The sequence below is a fragment of the Alligator mississippiensis genome, chromosome 7, assembly GCF_030867095.1.
Source record: "Alligator mississippiensis isolate rAllMis1 chromosome 7, rAllMis1, whole genome shotgun sequence".
In the NCBI taxonomy this organism is placed as follows: Eukaryota; Metazoa; Chordata; order Crocodylia; family Alligatoridae; genus Alligator; species Alligator mississippiensis.
The window spans coordinates 50750464-50766749 of record NC_081830.1 but is presented as its reverse complement, the minus strand read 5'-3'; the positions used below and the strand labels follow the sequence as shown (position 1 = coordinate 50766749).

Below are 16286 nucleotides of genomic sequence, written 5' to 3'. Positions count from 1 at the left end.
GAAATCTCCACAAGAATGCACTTGCTAATTGACCAGCTTATCTTGGAACAGCTACACCAAAATAAAAGGTGAAAGTTTAAAGAAAAAGGGAACCTTATGCAACTTTTCATCATGGCAGGTATTGGTGTGACAGCTGGTGCCAGACGCTTCAACTCTCAACTTATCCAAAAGAAGTTGTTACAGGCAGGAAACAACGCTGAAATCTAGAAATGAAAAATCCTAATTACATAAGGCAGTTACAAAAGCATATAGGTTGTACTTTCACCTAATTTGTTCCATTAGATTTCCAAAGTTACTATACACAAACTAGCCAACTGCCTGTCAAGAATTAAGGGGGGGGGGGGGGGGGGGAAGGCAGGCAGGGACAGAGCCCCATGCCCACCCCACCATCCGGGCCCACTCCCCCATTACCTCCTGCTGCTTGGGGTCCGGGCCCACTCCTCTCCTCATGCAGGGCCTGGGCCTGGTCCCAGACTCCAAGCGGAAGGTGGGGAGCACTCTCCCATTCCCCACCGTGGCAGTAGGGGGAGGGCAGGAACGTGCATAGGCCTGCTCCTTCCTTCCCCACCACCAGGGCCGGCCCTGCAGGTGGCAACGACAGAAGGTGGAGAAGGGCAAGCTGAGGCCAGTGCCGGTGGCTTTGCCCCACCACGGCATCTCAACCCCACTCCCCTCCCCTGCACCACCTCTGTTACCTCCAAGGAGCAAAGTGGGGGGGCAAATCCAGCTCTGGTGGCTTCGTCCCGTCCCCTCCTGCCCTCCGCTCCATCGTTGCCACCTACAGGGAGCCGGGGGGGGGGGGGGGGTGAAGCCAGTGCTGCACCCCCCCTATTCCGTCCACTCCGTTGCCACTGCCTCCATGGAGCAAGGCAGGGGGTGAAACCTCCCCCCCAACTCCATCCCCTGTATCCCCACCATCATGGTGGTGGGCTGCCACCTGCCCGAATGCTTCTTCACGCTGTGATTTGCTGTTTGTCAGCCAATCAGAGCACAAATAAAGTGTTAGACAGACAGATAGACTTAGGCTTTTATAATATTAGAGTTATATAGTGGCTGAAATTGAATACTCGAGATTTTTTTTTTCCTTTTAACTCATAACAAAGAAATTTACTACCAAGATAAGGAAAGTATTGAAAATTCCATACTGTCAGTTTGTTTGACTCAATATATTGCCAGATGTAACACATATGGAACGTAAATTAGAGTGCGAACAAAGAAAAAGGGACTAAGGCAGGCATAATACAGCCCGTGAGGCCCCTAAAAAATTTAGAAAATTGTTATCTGCCTATGACTGCCTGTCTAAACTGATGAGGTGCCAGCAGCAGCAGGACACAAGAGGAGCCAGCAGCAGGACCCAGGGGCAGCAAGATCCACTGGCAGCAGCAGCAAGGCCCTCCCGGCCCCACCCTATGCCTATGGTTTCCAGCTGGCTCTTGCTGTGTTCTGCAGCCCGGACCGTGCAGCCGGGAACTGCGTTCCGCTGGAGTGGCAGATGGATAGGCAGGGGGGAAGGGCAGGGAAAAGCATTGGTGGTGGGCAGGAAAGTGGGGAAATAGTGATAACAGCAGCAGCAGGTCAGGGAAGGAGTGGCAGGAAGCGGGCAGGAACGCAGGACCAGTGCCGGTGTCCCAGGGCCAGCAGAGGCATACTCACCCACACCCCACATAGGCATACCCACATGCTCCCCCACCCCATACCCACCCACACCCCCCACAAACCCATACCCTCCCCCACACTCCACATATACACACCCACAGCCCCCCACAAACCTATATCCTCCCAACCCCCCCCACAATATACAAAAGTAAGACTTCATTTTAAGTTATTATACAATCACCTTTATGTATACTAAACAAACGCATGTGAAATCAGGACAAAAATATTTTTTTTTAATCAAATAAATGTATGTTGTAGTAGATGTTTGATTTTTAGAATACAATTTGGGGGTTTTTTTGCCAGTTCCAAGATGGCAACCCCACTTGCCAAAAGGAATCCTTCCAGGAGCAAGGGGGGGGGACTTCCGGTGGCAAAAGTCAGGAGTTAGGGGGGCAGGACTTTCAATATGGCAACCGATATGGTTAGGGGGCAGGGCATCAAGGGGCAGATTTACCCATGCAGCCCTTTGACAGCTTGCCAAAACTTGTTAAGCAGCCCTTCAGCCAAAATACTTGCCCATTCCTGGGCTAAGGAAATCTTGGTTTCCAACTAATTCTCCAGAGGGAGGTTTCAAAAATCAGGCAGAAAGTGATGCATTTCAAGGCCCAAGTTGACCAAAATAAAGAAAAAAAATGGTACAAATACTATATTTACTGGAATCCAAGACAATGTTTTTTCCCCTTCTAATGAACAGCAGGGTAGAGGAAAGCTTTGTCTTAGATTTGAGTACTAACTGGAGCAGGAGACTACTACAGCTCCAGGCCTAGGGCAAAACTGGGGCCAAGCTGCCACCTGCCCCAGGACAGGGTGGCTCATGCTGCAGGGGAATCACAGGGGAAACTATACATTAAATGGGGAGCACCTGGGGAACACTGCATACTGTGAGGGGTGAAATGGGCAGACAAGGGGAACCCATAGTGTGTGGCTTAGAAGGAGAGCAGGGAAGACTACACAGCCTGTCCCCACCAACTGCTTACCCAGATCCTGCCCTGCAGGCCATCCAAAGCTATTGCCACTCAGCCTGCCTGCCTGGGCCAAGCCTGGGACTGCAACTGCTGCCACTAACTACCCTGGAACGAGGCCTTTCTGCAAGGGCCACAGAACCTAAGGGCAAGTGGCTAGAGGATGAGGGGGGGGAGAGGGGGACGGAGGGGAACAGGCATAGGCACAGAGGGGGTAGAGAGTAGAAATCAAGCCACCTGCCCCTCTACCAAAGTTTTTTCTCTGCCTCGGCAGTATGAAGGGAAGAATGAAGATGACCCCCACCCCAATAATGAGATTCTTTACATGGAAAATTACAATAGAATCTACTTATGGGAAGGGGAGGGTCATCTTAAATTCCAAGTAATCTTGGACTTGTGTAAATACAATTTTTTTTTAAAAAAATCACATCGATCCAAGCAATCAAACTGAAAAATACTTATCTATTATTACAAAATATGTCACTGATCTTTTGGTTTGTTTTGTTTTCATCTTGTTTAGGAAAAAACGGACAGTGTTACTTCATCCCAGTTATATTACTAAAGACTTAAAATAAGAGCCATAAACAGGTATATTTGTGTCCCTTACTCATCCTGAGAAAATACTATAGTAGTTTGGAAAAAAAAAAACATTACACAAAACCCCAAAAAACAAACCACCACACACCACCACCACCACCACACACGGACCTATTTTTGGACAGCACCAATTGATTCCACTGGAGCTACATCAATTTACTTCAGCTGAGAATAGGGCCTACCAAATTTATCATCAGCATCACTCTCAAACCTCAAAAAAATTTCCACTGCCTGTTTGAAAAAACATCTTGTCAGGTGCAAATCTCAATACTGAAGTCATTAAGATAAACTGCATATGGAAACCTATGTTCTAAAACAGTGAGATCTTCTCATAGTAGGCCAACCTTTCAAGATCTTGTCTTCAGTTAAAAACAAATTAGCTGTCATAGGCATACTTTCCGCTCAAAGTCAATGCAGCTGATAACAGTAAATAGTCCTTTTGGTAACACATTTCACTTTGGGAACTGGCATGAACAAAGCCATGCTGACAAAAGGAGTTTCTGTTGGTGTAAACTGTTTCTACGTAAGGGTTTTTTAAGAACAAAGTCACCACTGCCTTACTCTTAGTATAAGAGTTTCTACAAGTGTAAAGTGAACAAGAAACACTACCATTCTGGTGTGGTAGAGTACTGCACCCTCTATACTGTGGGGTAAGTAACTACATAGATACAGAAAAACAATGGAGTAAATTGGAGCAAATCTGATGTGAAGACCTTTATACCATCAGAAGATGTTAGGCAACCACAAATATTAAGAAAATAAGAATCATTTTAAAAGACACACTTTCAAAAGTTCCGTTTAAATTTATGTACACTTTTTTTTTTTCACGTTTAAGTACATGTCAGATGTAGGCATGCAAAATAAAATGGGTAAACATTAAACACGACGAACAAAAATGCAAGGCTAATGCTGCCCCACAATATGCCCCATTGTAATGCATGATAACAGTGCTAGTGCTTCCTTCTTGATCACAAATAAAGTCATGAACAACCAGGAGTCTGGAAAACATTAATGTAAACATTAAACATTAATGTCTCATGTCCAATTTACTGCCTTCCTTACTCTCAGACAATCAAAATTTTTATTTAAAAAGTTGCATTTCACTGATGAAATATTTCTAAGGCAAACTTCATAGCAGTAATCATATGTTGACCGTACTTCAATAAACATTGATGTTTCATTTACTCTTAAACTCTACAACCTGAACCTATATATTCAGCAACTGTAGACTGTTCAAAGGGGTGCAGATCTGGTTGTAAATTGTCTGAAAATGCTACAAGTTTGATGATTATCCACATCTGTGGAAATAAGCTGAAATACTTTGGTAGGAAAGATTATGATCTACTTAACTGTTTGCTCTAAGTATTCATTATTCCTGCTATATCACTGGTTACACAACTCACTCAGCTTTCTCCAAATAGATGACCCAAGATTTCAAGATGGCCAAACCCAAAGTTCATGTCATACTGGCAAACAGATAGATTCCTGAATATTCGTTACATTTTCAGATCCAGTAAATCTTTTGAACAAAACTGTTTTTTATGAATATTCAGAAAAAAAGTAGATAAGAGGCTCTAAACACAGGTCTCATTTGCAAACATTATCTTAAGTTTTGTGGGGAGGGAAGGTTGATGGGGGGGGAAAAGGAGGCATGTTAATGTGTTACACTACGGCTGTTTTTTTTAAACCAAAAGCATCCAAGAAAACGAACAAGCCTTGTAACACAGAAACTTCAAAGTAAAGTTTGTCTCTGAAAGTTTTCATCTAGAGGGATTTCCTTTTTTCCTTTTAAATTACAGCACTACATTCTAGTCTATTTCAGCTGGAATCCACTAGTTGAGGTGTCAGTCACTACTTATTTGATTCCTAAAAAGTATTTTTTAACAAGATGTTTCCTAAAGAGATCAAGAAATTGGTATTATTCAGATCTTTGGTGGGAGAGGAATGGTTCTAATATTAAGAATACTTATTAGCAGCCAAACTGGTTTTACAGAAGTCCAGTTATAAAATTCACATGGACAACTACATCCAGTGAAGCCCAATAAGTTGTCACTAGGATGCTTTAAAATTTAACCCCTTAAAAAAAATGGAGTCTGGCATTTTGAGGTGGGCTAGGGACTGTGGAACAGACTACTGGTGTCATGCGTCTGAAGCTCACAGTAAGGTTCAAAGGCTTTTGAGTTGCTCATCGGCAGAGTAAGGAGCAGGAGCAGGCCCCTCACCCAGTGTTTTGGCACTGCTCCCCTACCATCCGCATCTCCCAGGCAGTAACACATCTCAGCGAGGAAACTCTTCCACCAGGAGGCGGGAGGTGGGCTCTGGTCTGAGGGACTTCCCATGGGAAGAATCCCAGGTCCCCAAGTTAATCAGTCAGCTCCGTGCAGATGCCGGGTCTTGAAAACGAAAGTCAGGCGGGGCTGTTGGGAAACCGGAGAGCCCCCGCGCTGAGCAGAAGCGGCCTCAGCCTAAAGAACAAAACCCGTCTGGAGGAGACAGCGAGATCTCCGCGTGGCCGTGTGGGGGCCCCCAGGGCAGTCATCCCTCTCCCCTTACCTGCGCCCCCGCCCCGCGGCCGCTCCGCCGGCAGCGCGCTCTGCCATTCACCCAACGGGCGCGGGGCGGCGTCTCCGTAGCAACGGGAAATCCGCTTTGTGACGCGGTCGCGCGAGGCCACTCCCCCCCTACCCCGCCCCAGCGTGTGGCGAGACGCCCCTCTCGCACTGCGGCGGCGCGGACCGGCCCGACCCGGCCAGGCCCGGCCCGGCCTCCCGCTTCACGCGCCGCGCCCGGGCTCCAACGACGGAGGGACCCGCGCCGATTTCGGGACCTGAAGATTGAGGCAATGGCTCAATAAAGCACACCGCAAAACCCTTCCACAAGCTCTGCTCTCGGCTCTCCCTGCCGGTTTAGATGAGGAGGGGCTCTCCCCTGTGGGGAAGTTCTCTCTGTGTTAAGACTTTAGAAAATGTGTCTTGGTATTCCCACCCCCTCCCCCCAGTGTTGCAACACTCCCCGAACTATCAACGTTTGATAGTCTGGACCCCCGGTTCGCCCACGCCTGTGTCCAGTCCAGACAGAAAGAGGGGCCGGAAGCGGTAATGTTTATCAACACCATTATCTCTGACAAAGGGCAGCCGGATACTAAAAGTTCACGGGGGGCCACCAGCAGTCTAGGTACGTGCTGCTTGGGAGGTAGGTCAGCTGCCCAAGTCACCTTCAGTTGGCCATAAACTCTTAGAACTACAGGGTAAGAAGGCCTGGTGTAACCACCAGCTTTGGTTGCTATTCAAGAAACTATATGGGTTTCACTGTCCTGCCCAGCTTGGCCCACAGGCTGATCCTGGAATGGAAATACTTCTCTGTTACTAGTTTCCAGAGGAAAAAAAAGACACAAGAAAGAGCAAAAATCCCACCCGCTAATTTAGTTTTCCCTCAAAACATTGGGAAAAAGTCCTGCACAAATCCTCTAATAGATGGGGAAGAAAGAAGTCTGGAGAATAATTATAACTATCCCCTTTGCCCAAGCTTGTAAGTAAGCATTAAAAAGCAAAAACTTAACTTTAAAAAAAAGAGTCCCTAAAAAAAAAACAACAAAAAACTCTCCCCCAAAACCCTCACAATTCAGCTGAATGGTGCTATTACTACAGTACATGCTTGGTTATCTAATCTTGTGAATCATGTGTAGGTGTTTATATTCCTAGTGCAGCTAATGTTACACTACCCTTGAAAGAATATCATGGAACCCGCAGGATGCTGCAGCAACCTGATTGAGAGTCACTAATAGAAACTTCATCCCCAGCGTGGGCAGGTACAGGATTTATTACCAAGAGAGTCAGTGGACGGTGGTAGCAACACCTGCACCCATAACTGCTACCCAAAGCCCAGCCACTTCAGTAACCTATATAATCCAAGCATATCTAGTACCATCTGGCTTTAGGGAATGGCGTAAGACCCCCTACCCAACAGATAATCTGTTCCACATACCCAGCGTCACCCTGTTGTATAGTGATTAGAGACCACCTAAGTGCCCCACTGCCGACTTTATAAGGAGACCGTATTCCACGTACCATCAATTTCAAAGCTTCTGAAGTGGCACTAATATTACTAGATTCTGTCTATTTCAAGCCTGTTATTACAAACAAAAGATGCTCTGCTCTAAGAAACAAGGTAACGAGCCTTAAAAAGGTGCAAAACACTTACTGCAGCTGTCTTGTAGTTAATAAATATTGTTCATACTGAGTTTGGATAAGTGCATGCTCCAAGCATATCAACTTTTTTCTATTCCCAAATCGCTGCACTTAAAATGGAAGTACACTGTACTTCACATACAACATTACTGAGATCCACCAATGCCATATTTTAAAAGGTTTTCTTCAGACTGAGTTAGAAACCATTTTTTTTTTTTAACTGAAGCGTTACATTTTGCATACTTTGATGAATAAGCCCTGCTACTACTACCACCACCCTTACAACAAATGCACTCTTTTTCATTCATGGAGCTCTAAGCATTGTACAAAGAAAGCCAGCATCATTAAAATGGGAGCTACAGAAAGGTGAACTAACTTGCCCAAAGTCATTCAGCAGATCAGGGCCAAGGCAGAAAAAGAACCCAGCTCTTGTAAGTTTGTCTTCTGCTCTGCCCATTCTGCCACACTGCTTCATGGATATGAATGTCTTATTCATTGCTGATTAGCTGGATGCATGGATTTATCAAGTGTAGCTAACTCATGCCCCTTAACTTTCTCATAGAAATATAGTTATCAAAACACTTTGAAGTATAAAACAAAACAGCATCTACAGGTAGCTCTGAAGCATAAAAGTAGTAACATTGGGTAAGATAGTCAAGCATAGTTGACAGTAGTTGGTAGGGTAGGGTCAAAAGGGACCTGAGCAGATCATGAAGTCCAACCCCCTGCCATGGGCAGGAAAGAGTACTGGGGTCAAACAACCCCAGCAAGGTGTCTATCTAGCCTCCTTTTGAAGACCTCTCCCCCCCCCCCCGGGGTAGAAGCGAGCACCATTTCCCTTGGAAGTTGGTTCCAGCTCCTAGCCACCCTGACTGTGAAGTAGTGCTTCCTGATACCTAGCCTGAATCTACTCTGTCAACTTATGGTCATTATTCCTTGTTACTCCCAGTAGTGCTCGGGGGAACAACGACTCTCCCATTGCCTGCTGCTCTCCCTTGGCCAGTTTACAGACAGCCACCAGATCCCTCTCAGCCTTCTCTTGGGACCTGAACCTGTTCAGCCTCCACGTAGCCTCTCCTCGTAGGGCCTGCCCTGCTGCCCCCTGATCATGCGAGTGGCCCTCCTCTGGACCCTCTCCATGTTGTCCACATCCCTCCTGAAGTGCGGCGCCCAGAACTGGACACAGTACTCCAACTGCAGCCTGACCAATGTCGCATAGAGGGGGAGGATCACCTCCTTGGACCTCCTTGTGATGCATCTGTGGATGCATGACAACATGCAGTTAGCCTTATTGATCACGTCCTCACATTGGCAGCCATGTTCATCTTGGAGTCTATAACGACTCCAAGATCCTTTTCTGCCTCTATTCTGACAAGAAAGGAGTTCTCCAGCCTGCAGGTATGCTTCTGGTTCTTTCTCCCTAGGTGCAATACCTTGCACTTGTCAGTACTGAATCCCATCTTATTCTCATCCGTCCACCCCTGTAACCTGTCCAGATCCAATTGCAGCCTGTCCCTCCCTTCTAGCATGCCCACTTCTCCCCACATCTTAGTGTCATCCATGAATTTGAACAAAGTGTTTTTCACCCCCCTCGTCCGAGTCGCTGATGAAGATGTTGAACAGTACAGGCCCGAGCACCGAGCCCTGGGGGACCCCACCGCCCACATCCCTCCAGGTCGAAAATGACCCATCCACCACCACTCTCTGGGTGCAGCCTTCCAGCCAATTTGCGATCCATCTGACTGTGTGGGCATCAACACCACAGTCGCCTAATATTTTAATGAGAATGGGGTGAAAGGCAGTGTCTAAGGCCTTCCTAAAGTCCAGAAAGACTACATCCACTGCAGCACCTGCGTCCAGGGCTTTTGTGACCCAGTTGTAGAAGGCAACCAGGTTGGTCTGACGGGACCTGCCTCTAATGAACCCATGTTGATTGTCCCTAAGCATAATCTCCCCCGCTGGTCCCTTGCAGATGTGCTCCTGGATCATTTTCTCAAACAGCTTCCCCAGGACCAAGGTAAGGCTAACAGACCTATAATTTCCTGGGTCCTCCTTCCTCCCTTTTTTGAAAATGGGGACCACACTGCCCCTTTTCCAGCCCTCTGGCACCTCACCAGAGCACCACGAGTGCTCATAAAACTGTGCCAGGGGTCCCACAATGACCTCTGCTAATTCCCTCAGCACTCTGGGGTGGAGATTGTCAGGATTTGCTGATCTGAAAACGATTTGAAGCAGGACCTGCCGATTTGAAGCAACTCCAGAAAAATTATCATCTAAACTTTGAAAGGCTTTGAGGAACTGGTTTCCAGTTACCTACATGTTTAGTTTTGTACCTCCATGTTCATAAGGTGGAGACATACATATTGAATATATATATATATATTTATTTTCAATCTAAGGGAGGGGGAAAACAAACCGTCAATATTAAACACCATTTTTAGGAGGGAATTTCACTGTTTGAGAAACCTTTTAAATGTCAAGTTTTCACATTAAGGGATTAGTAGTCTAACTGCCCATATCCTTGACATACAGTATATATAAAATGTACTGTAGTAGTAAAACAGTCATGCAAATAATGCAACACATAAGGGACTAACAGGCAGCCAGAAAGTTCCTATTACTTAAGAGGAAACTGTAGCAGGGTAAGCTGGCTCAGGGAAAATGAACAGCTAAGGAACTAGCTACCTGGCTAGCTGAATTGTAGACAAAAGCCAGCAAATGATAGGCATTAGGGACAATCAGCCAGGTTGCTCAGGGGCTAAGAGCTGCAAACAACAGCTAAGCAGCAGGCAGGGCCTTAGGGTCAGAGTGAGCACACTTGTGATGATGACTGCTGAGTCAGGTGAGCAGAAGCAGGCAGGGCTTAGCATGTATATAAGCTCAGGGCCTCTGCCTACACATACACTCTGGCTCTGAGGCTCAGAGGAAAGAGTTCCAGAGCAAGAAGGGCCAGGAGAGCTCCTACCTTGCCAGAAGGGCCAGGATTGCTACCTTGGGGGAAGCAAACAAAATGCTACTGTCTAGCAGAGGAATGACCCAGGATAAGGGGAATCCTTGTACAGATAGGTACTCACCATTTACATCTGGACCCAGAGTGGGTTCATTGGTGTTACAGCCAGAGGCCTTATTCCTTTGTTACAGTTTATACCCGTGGCAAGGGGTGATTTTGGAAGCCCCAGAGGTACCCAAGGGCCATGTGACAGTTTTGAACCCAGCCAGGGCTCAGGCAGGGCACTGACAGTCAGCACTTGTGAAGGGGTAAAACCAAAGCTTGAGAAAGTCAGAGCAAGTACTGGCTAAGCAGGGTCAGGACCCCAGTGCCCAAGAGGGGTGGAGATAGAGCCAAAGGCCCATCATCGTAGGGGTGTGGAACAGCACCCAAGAGGGGTGAGGATCAGGGTCAGGGACCCAAAGCCCAAGCCAGAGCCCAATAGAATGGGATCCTATTGGGCTGGGGCTGGAGCCCAGAAGCTGGGTCCAATACAGTAGGTCTGAGCTACGCAGCCAGCAAGGGGAAAGGGGCAGAAGCTAAGTAGGCCAAAGTCCAGACAAGGGAAACTGGTTGGACAGGCAGCAGCCATGAGGCTAAAAGGGGAGATGAGGAAGCCATGAAGCTGTCCTTAAAGCAGTGAGTAATTAGGCTGTAGGTCGTGAGAGGATGAGGTCATGCTCAGGGATCCCTAGGGCAGACTCCCTTTTACAAGTACATATTTACACCAAGGTATGGCACACAAGCAGAGAGACAACAAGAAAATACTTTCCGATGCATATATATTATAATAGGGATGTTGAGTCTGTTCCAAGTAAATTACTTAGCTATGAATCCTTGCAAAGAACGAAATGGATGGAAGCAAAGTGAAAGGCTACTGCCAATAGAACATCACAGGAAAAGTTGCAGAGCAGGAGTAGTGAACAAAATAAAATGTCTCATAATCCCCAGTCCTCTAACTATACCACAGGTAGAATGATTGTCCAAGAACCAATATAGCCTCTTGGAAACCCCAAAGTTTTCTAATTATCTGAGATCAGATCTTCTAGGTATTTCCACTGGGAGGCAGACTCTGCTTTCAGATAAGCAAGGGGGGGAAACCCAACACAAACCAACCCACATAATAGCTTGATCCTCTATAATACAACTCTCTTTATTTCTCTGAAATGTTATTCCCCTCTTTTAGAAGCTTCAAGGAAGCAGTACTTGTAGTCAACTTAACATGGTAAGGGTCACAATAGTTTGTTGCTTTCAAGTGACAAATGGGTGAAAGGAATGGGTCAATACACAAACTGACAACATACAGCAGCAGAATATCTACTTATATGTTGAAAAGCAAAGACTGCAATTCAGTTTCAGAAGCATAAATTAGCCTTGAAGGACTTCAAGTAGGAACATAATTCTACTAAAGTTTCATATGAAGCTTTGAAGGGCTTGTAGTCTTCAAGGCAAACAATGAACATGTATTTGCATTGGTATCATTTATTTATATAAAAAGGATTTTCATTTATCTCTAGGCAAATTATAGCTTCTGCAAGAGTAATAACTAACCATTTCTTTTCTTGAAGTTATGCATTTAAGAAAATACCTGCCTGCCCCACTCCAAAATCTTGCACCAGCAAGGATATCAGTGGATCCTGGAAGTCTGCAGATCTAACCATCCACTTAACAACATTTTTCAGTCTTTAGAGAAATGTTAAGGATAAGAATTTTCACTGCATGCATTCAGTAAGATGGTTGTACATTTTTTGCTTTGGTGGTGTCTCAGACAAACTCAAAATAAAACGCCTTTAAGTAAACATACCAGCAATAGCCCTGATGTTAAACGAAACAAAGCTAAGAACAAATTCCTTTAATAAATTTCAGATAAAACATTACAGTTTGCAGAAAAGAACATCATGAGGGAAAATACTAACTGAATGAACGAGTGATTAAGAAGGAACTTCCTAGCCAGTTGCTGAAAGGAATTAGGGCATCCATACCACTGGTGTGCCATTCTGGTGAGGCCTCATATCAAAACTCAAAAAAAAAAATCAGACCTCATGTCAAATCAAAACTGTCAACTGGAAGTTCTCTCAGATGTGACAGAGGTTAGAGCAGCGATTTGCAACAGAGGTACTGTTGCACCCTGGGTGTCACAAGGAATGAGAAGGCAAGCACAGGCTCCTAGGGCAAGATCTGATGTTAGCAAATCCAGACATTGATAATCCATTTGCGGTGTATATGGATGCCTCAGAGTGGGCTGGGGGCGGTATTAATGCAGGCAGATGCCCAGAGGGAGAAATACTCCATTGTGTAATGGAGCAGAAAACTGTTTCCCAGGAAGAATAACTATGCGACAGCTGAGAGAATGTTTAGCCATTGTGTAGGATCTTAAGAAATTGCACCCTAATCTGTTTGGGTGACATTTTACAGTATACCCAGACCAAATCACCACTGGCTGGGTTATATCAGCTGAACAGTACTAATGCCAAACTGTTCAAGCCCAGTTGTTCCCCCTCACTGCCCAGACCAAAGCACACACTTGTCCCTGCCTGGCTGCTCCTTCTCCCTTTCCAACCCCTATACTGTGCAAGGAAACAAGTATACACTCATCCCTGCTTATCTACTCCTCTCCTCCCACCCACCACTATCTGGCCCCTGTATGAGGAGGTAATAAAAATTTGTTTTTGGAATGGGGTGCTACTCAATTCACAGAAGTTACAGAAGGATACCTGAAGTGTAAAAAGTGTTTGAGAACCACTGAATTGAAGACTTCACCAACATTTGTCAAGAGTTTCAGTTAATAAAAAATATATATATATTTAGTTTAAAAACTTCCAAGTTCCATTTGCTTGGTGTTTTGGATGTCACAGATCTCCAGTCTTCTACAATAAAGACTTTAATTAAAAAAAAGAATGAAAACTGGCATAACATTTGACATGTACGTGATAGATCCTGGAAAACAAGGTGGCTTTCAGTATTTCACTAAATCAGTTTTTACTGACTTAGATGTCCAACACAATGATGGTGAGAAACAAAAAAAAGACACATGTAGCTCTCATGTAATGGTGCCAAATAGGGAAAGAGAAAAAAAGAGTCTTCTTCCACTCCCCATGGAGTCGGGGAGCCAACAATCACAACCCTCCATCTCTCCCCGCTCCCAACACATACTCTCTCTCAAAGTAGAAAAGTGATATTCCCTAGAGCAAGGGTTGTGAATATTTTTGGGCCAAGTAACAAAAAAATCCCACAACCTAGACTTTGAAGATTTCAACGCACCAGGGGCAGATAAGGGAGCTGTGAGGGACCCGATTCTTGTTGTGGCAGCACTACCTTGGCCCCTTCCCCTCTGTGTGCCCCAAGGCATGCATGCCAGCCACAAAGCCAAGCTGAGGCTCTGGACCCTGGCACACAAGTTACACCCTTCCCAGCTGCCTGTCACATCCAGAGCCCAGACCAGATGTACCATGCTGAGCAAGATGGCCTCACATGCCATGCTCTGGTTGCTGATCCCTGTCCTACGGGTAGATTTTTCATTTGGCAATTAAAAAACATATTGTGAAATCATCCCCATAGCAAGCAAGCGAGCAGAGTGGGCAGACTGGCTCACCTGCAACTATATGAAATGCAGCATCCATGAATGGAGTTTTTTGTAATCTGTGTTATCTAGTTCCATAGATTATAGTCTGCTCACAAAGCCTGTATGCTTTTATTCAATCATTTGTGGAAACTAATCTCTGCAACACCAAACATTATCCGTCTCCCTACAGGTTTACAATTGAATATCCCTTTCATTATCATAACCAACCAATTCGCAATTGAGCTAAAAAATAAAAACAACTTATTTTTACAGAAACAGGCTTTTACACTGTTTTTCACTTAGCCTTAAGAACATTTAAACTAAATGTAATAAGGGACAAAAGTATGTTTTTCCTTCAAAAGTAGAAAAAACAAAGATATTCTCCAAAGCTTTACACCTCAAAAATTACTTATCTGGTTTACATTCAACTTTCAAAAAAATATTTGTATTATGAAACAAATCATTAGAATTGCTGAGTCAAAATATATTTTATAGTAAACTAGAATTCTGTGTGTGTAGTGAAGTGTGAGAAGAGCTCCTGCCCATTATTATAATATACCGTCAGAACAGCAGTGTTAAAATTGCTGTCCAACTAGGTGTAAAGGACAGTCTCCAAGCTAAACTTTCTTTGTAAGGTCCCCTTAAGACTGTTCCATTAGCGGATTTCTATTTTCTCCCCCCCACAAAATAAAATTATTAAAGGACAACCACAGTGCAACAGACTCTTCTCTTTCCTTGATCTGGAAGAGTTCAAATAGGAACAGCCACCTGTATTCCAAACTGGTTGGTTCCATTAACTAAAAGGTAGTTTACGTGATAATGAGACATAGTTAACCATGTTAGTCTGAAATCAAGTAGAAAATCTGATGAAGCAAACTTCAACCCACAAAAGGATGTGATCTCTCTCTCTCTCTTTCACACACACACATACCAAATGGTACGAATCTACCCTGCCTTTTACATGTCAATACCAAAATTATGTTCTTGTCTGCTCTGGAAGTCGACTGGTGAATTGACATAATCACAAAGGATATTGTGGGATAAGGCAAGGGAAATATTTTTAGTGAAACTCAACAACAATAATTTCTAAGAACTACTTAAAGAAGTGCCCAAGGATTTTGTTCAATATCAGTATTAACAACCTTTCAAACAAGGTACAAAGAATTTGAGACCATGCCTCCCTTCCTTAAACAGCCAGTATTTTTTAACTTTAGGGTTATTAGTAAAATCAAGTCTCATCTTCTACTGCTTTGCTGGGACACCATTTTTCAAGAAGAACCAGGAAAGCAAAAATAACTATTTCACTGAATTACACTGGTTATATAAAACCTATATGGCTGCAAAAAGGTCTCTTCTACTCCTAGCCAGAACACTGTTCACTGCCATTCTTTCACTTGGCCATAACAATCTATGAATTCATGAATAGGACTTATCAGGAATTTCCCGATTTCAAAAAATGCTTTTCATTACAAAAAGCTGAAATGTGGAAACATACCAGGTTTTAATGAAAGTTTCAATATAAAGTTCTCTCAGGCCTGTGCGGGCCGGGAGCGGTCCCAGGTTCTCGGGGGTGCGCGGCGCGGTCTGTGGCGAGCAACCCTGGCACGCGGGTCAGGGAATGCAGGCCGGCGGACTAGAATTAGACACAGACGTGTAGCGGGTGATTAAAAATTATTTTACTTGCACCGTAGATGGTCGCGGTGCAGGCAGGAAAACTTGCTTGAGTTGCAGTTACAGATAGGAAAGAAGAGAAGCAGACAAGAGTTCCTTCCACGCGAACTCTAGCCCAATCCAGTTGAAGGCTCTAAAAATGCAAGCCCGTCGTGTCAACCGAAGAAAACAACTCGGAGAAGAGCTCTGGATACACTCACACAAAGTTTGCTAGGCCCCGTGGAACTTGCGCGCAGGGAAGGGGTTCGTCGAGGGATCGTTCGGCGACGGGGAGAGGCCAGAGGTTGATCAGACCCCTATGGCCTTCTTAAGGTACACGCTGGGTCCGATAGGCTCCGCAGCGCTTAGAGATTTCATAGATTTCATAGACATTAGGGCTGGAAGGGACCTCGGAAGATCATCGAGTCCAGCCCCCCGCCCAAAGGGCAGGACGTCAGCTGGGGTCATAGGATCCCAGCAAGATAAGCATCCAGTTTCATCTTGAAGGTGTTCAATGAAGGCGCTTGAACAACCTCCGGCGGCAGGCTGTTCCAGACCTTGGGGGCTCGGACAGTAAAGAAATTCTTCCTTATGTCCAGCCTGAAACGATCTTGTAGTAGTTTGTGACCATTCGACCTAGTCGTCATCCCTTGGGGCGCTCTGGTGAACAAACGTTCCCCTAG

At 45.1% G+C, this 16286-nt stretch overlaps 1 protein-coding gene across 3 annotated transcripts in view; it reads right to left on the bottom strand.

Annotated features, from left to right (window-relative positions):
- ACSL3 (acyl-CoA synthetase long chain family member 3) overlaps positions 1–16286 on the bottom strand; it is a 140564-nt gene that overhangs the window by 107855 nt on the left and 16423 nt on the right. The window contains exons 1-2 of one of the 3 annotated variants that reach the window (XM_019491800.2): positions 5769–5847; positions 94–203 (exon numbers count right to left, since the gene is read on the bottom strand). The exons of 1 other annotated variant lie outside the window; for it this stretch is intronic. The gene's annotated coding sequence lies outside the window, so the exon portion shown is untranslated. Of the gene's footprint in view, positions 1–93; positions 204–5768; positions 5848–16286 lie in introns of those variants that run through there. One more of the 3 variants, XM_006271176.4, reaches the window with a different exon arrangement.